This window comes from Crocodylus porosus, unplaced genomic scaffold (genome assembly GCF_001723895.1).
Source record: "Crocodylus porosus isolate Cpor-Errol unplaced genomic scaffold, CroPor_comp1, whole genome shotgun sequence".
Classification (NCBI taxonomy): Eukaryota; Metazoa; Chordata; order Crocodylia; family Crocodylidae; genus Crocodylus; species Crocodylus porosus.
The window spans coordinates 200,567,940-200,571,409 of NW_017728906.1; the positions used below are offsets into that span (position 1 = coordinate 200,567,940).

General features: G+C 61.6%; 1 long non-coding RNA gene across 1 annotated transcript in view; it reads left to right on the forward strand.

Moving 5' to 3' along the window:
- LOC109306872 overlaps positions 1–799 on the forward strand; it is a 21,571-nt gene extending 20,772 nt beyond the window's left edge. The window contains exon 3 of the long non-coding RNA XR_002100131.1: positions 790–799. This is a non-coding gene — a long non-coding RNA (uncharacterized LOC109306872). The remainder of the gene's footprint in view (positions 1–789) is intronic.
- The last annotated feature ends 2,671 nt before the right edge of the window (positions 800–3,470 follow it).

Consider the following 3,470-nt stretch of genomic DNA (forward strand, 5'->3'; position numbering starts at 1 on the left):
GACCCTAGAAACTATGAAACTATGAAACACCCAACGGTCTGACACCAGTGCAGCCGGGCTGTACGCTAGAAGCCAGGAGCAGATGCGCATGGTGTTGCTTTACACCGGTTTCACTGACTAGGCTACGGGGTGGAGTTATCCTCAGAAAGACGGGCAGCAGAGCGCCCCGGGTGTCAGAGCTGGAGGGATGGATGTGCCTCAACCAGGACCCAAACCCAGATCTTTCAGGCTGTCCTGCCACCCCATGGCAAGACACTGTACTAGCACCTGACAGCTGGCCACCTGTCCCCGGACACGGGTCCTTGACACGTGTGTTGGAAACCCGTGTGAGTTAGGCCAGTGACATCCAGGCTTGCAGACTGTGCCTCAGTTTCCCATCAACGCATGGGGAATAGCTGCACTGCCCTGCCTCACGGCGAGGCGGGGCTGCGACTCTCAGGGTCTCAAAGTGAATCTAAACCGGATCGCCCGGCTGCCCCCTCCGTGCCTGAGAGCGGCTCCATGCTCTGGGGAGAAGGGGGAACCTCAGTCCCCAGCCAGGGGGTCTCCCCCAAAGGCAAATGCCCCTTGGCAGGAGCTGCTCCTCTATCCCCCACCCATGTCTGTCTGGCAGGGGGCAGAGCGGGAAGGGCCAGGAGCTCGCCCCCCCCCTTGTCTGAGTCCCCCTTCACCCCATTGCCCCCATCACACTTCAGCCAGGCCCAAGGGGACGGCCGTCCCCCAGAGATGGACGTCGTCCAGCTCCAGCAGCAGCTGAGCTTTGCAGGGCCTGGGCAAGACCTGAGCGAGGTAGAGGAAAGAGGCCAAGGAGGGGCTCGGGGAAGGAGGACGAGCGTGGCCCCTGCACCCTGGAGGGGCCAGGCCTGGAGTCTGGGGAGAAGAGGGGCAGCCTCACCCCGGTCCTGTGCAAGGGCGGTTCCCACCCGCAGTGCCAGGCTGCAGCCCCTGCACCACCCCCTCCAGCGCCTCGTGCTGAGGTCCTGGCTGCATTTCTCTCCTCGCCTCTTTATTTATGCACTCCCCGTCCACAGCCCCACTAAGGCCCAGGACCTCCCGGTCAGCGTCCTCCTGGCCCTGGCTAAGCGTGTGATGTATCTCACCAGGAAGGAGGCTGTGGCTGGGAGGGTTCCCGAGGGACGGTGGGGCAACCCCGTCTCCAGCCAGACCGTCACCGGGGCAGTGCCCACTGGCTCCTTGGACTCGTTTGAGGGCCACTGTCCAGTGTGCTTTGCTTGGTGAGCAGAAGGGAGAATTACAGATAGTCCTGAAATGAAGGGAGAATAATCCGACGTAGTGGAGAGAGGACAGAAACCTGAGGCTACCGAAACACAAGTAATCAAAGGGCCAACTCTGGGGGTGCCACTGGTAAGCCAGGCATGGCCCCACCGTGCTCCCTGCCACCAGGCTGGCGCTGGACTGACACACAGCCCAGCTGCCACTGGAAGCAGCAGGCAGGAGTGAAATACCTGAAGGGCTCATAAAGAAGGGGGAAAGCACCTTTTCTCTCTTGCCGCAGAGAGGAGGGCTTGAATCTGCAGCAAAGTCCATTTAAATTGGCTCCCCGGAAAAAAGAAAGCCTCACTGTCAGAGCAGGGGGCAGGTGCCCAGGGGAGCAGTGGGCTCTCCATCGCTGGAGGTGTTCAAGAGGAGGCTGGGCAACCACTGCTTGGGGATGATTTGGGTGTAGTGATGCCTATTTTCTTCCATGGGGATTTCCCAGGCTTCTGGGCTTTGCTGATTGCTTCCCCCCATCTTTTTTTTCTGCTATACATGTCAGGGGGGTTTTAAGCCTCCCCAAAGTCATTGGGTGTTGGCTGCAGCTAAGCCTGTGGACTTAAACTGGGGTGTGACTACTCTCCTATTAGGAGCAAAGCCATTACTAGCTAGAGGGTCTTGCCCCTCCACTCAGGGTCAGTCCAATGCTGCATTTGGAGTCAGGAAGAAATTTTACCCCCTGGTCAAATTGGTATGGATTTGGGGGGGAAGAGGGGAGCCTTCCTCTGTAGCAGGGGCTGTGGCCCTCTACCCGGGACCTCTTGAGCGTATATGGACATTGGCTGCCCTGCTTTGCCTGCAGCAGGTTTGGGTGTGAAGTCTGTGTCGTGTCAGGGTTGAGGGCAGTTTTACGTCGAGTTTAGATGATGGATGTGTCAGGGCTGGTTTGGACAGGGCGATTTTCTCCTGGAGGCTATAAAAGTAGCTGAGAACGGTGCATCGCCCATTGCAGAAGGAGGGTGGAGGCTGCCCTCAAATCAGGCAGCACACCGCAGCTCGGACCTATCGGGGGTGAAGCAGGCAGGGTGGCATCCGGCCCAAAGGGAAGGGCTGCGGAGGGTCCCAGAGCACAGAGCAGCCGGCAGCATTGCACAGGGTAGGATTTCAGGGACCACAGATCCACCCAAAGGTCCCTCAGATGGAGAAACAGCTGCACAGATCCCCGCCCCCCGCGCCAAGGGGGTGTTTCATGCCCCGGGGGAATACCTGGGTCCATGGAGCAGCTCCTCCATGGAGCAGGGTGCTGGGGTCTAGGGAGTGGAAGGGCACTGGCCCTCCCCGGGGGTCATGGGGAAGGGGTGGCAGTGACAAGCCTGCTGGGCCCTATCCTGTGTAGCTCCACGCCCCTTGCAAAGGGCTACAGCAGCCCATGCATACGGCTGCCCACACCTACCCCCAGCTCCCCTCGGCCTCCCAGCTGACCTGAACTGCCCCAGCAATAGGCACCTAGCAGAGCAAACTACCCCAGGGGTGCGCTCTTGCTCGGCTTTGCCGTGACACCAGCTCACCTCCGGGTGGCGCCAGGTCCCTACGCTCAGATGGGGCACCCGGCCTGAAGACCCCTGGGCCCGCTCCAGTCCTCCCAGGGACCCCGTGGCCTCGCATCAGGGATGCGTCTGTCCCTGGGCTGTCTGCAGGACGTTCGGGCCCTCTGCCCCCCGGAAAAGGTGCGCGGTGGGGAACGCCTCTGGACAGAGGCAGGTGGCAGCCGCTCTGGACCTGGGGTTGCAGGGACCGGTGGCCCACTTTTGGCTTGGCGTCCCATCCGCTCCAGCCCTGCGATGTCGCCGGCGTTGGGTTACCAGGGGGTGACATCGCGAGGTGACACGGGTTGCGTCAGCCGTGCCCCTGGCTCCCCAGCGGCTCATGTACCAGCTTCTTGGGCATCTGCGCAGTGACGCCTGGTCTCCTATGGGGAGTTTCCAGGCGCCTGGGCCTTGATGGTTGCTCTCCCCTCTTTCTGCCCCGTGTGCCCGGGGGGTTTCAGCCTCCCCCAGAGACACTGGCTGCGGGTGGGGACCGGGCTGTGCCAATGCTCCTTCGGGCACCAACCCCACAGGGTCCTGGGTAGAGGGTCTTGCCCCTCTGCCCAGGGTCGGACTGATGTTGCATTCGGAGGCAGGAAGAGATTTCCCCCCTGGTCAGATCGGGGTTGCCTCCCTCTGTAGCGGGGGCACGACCTCTGCTTGGGGGGG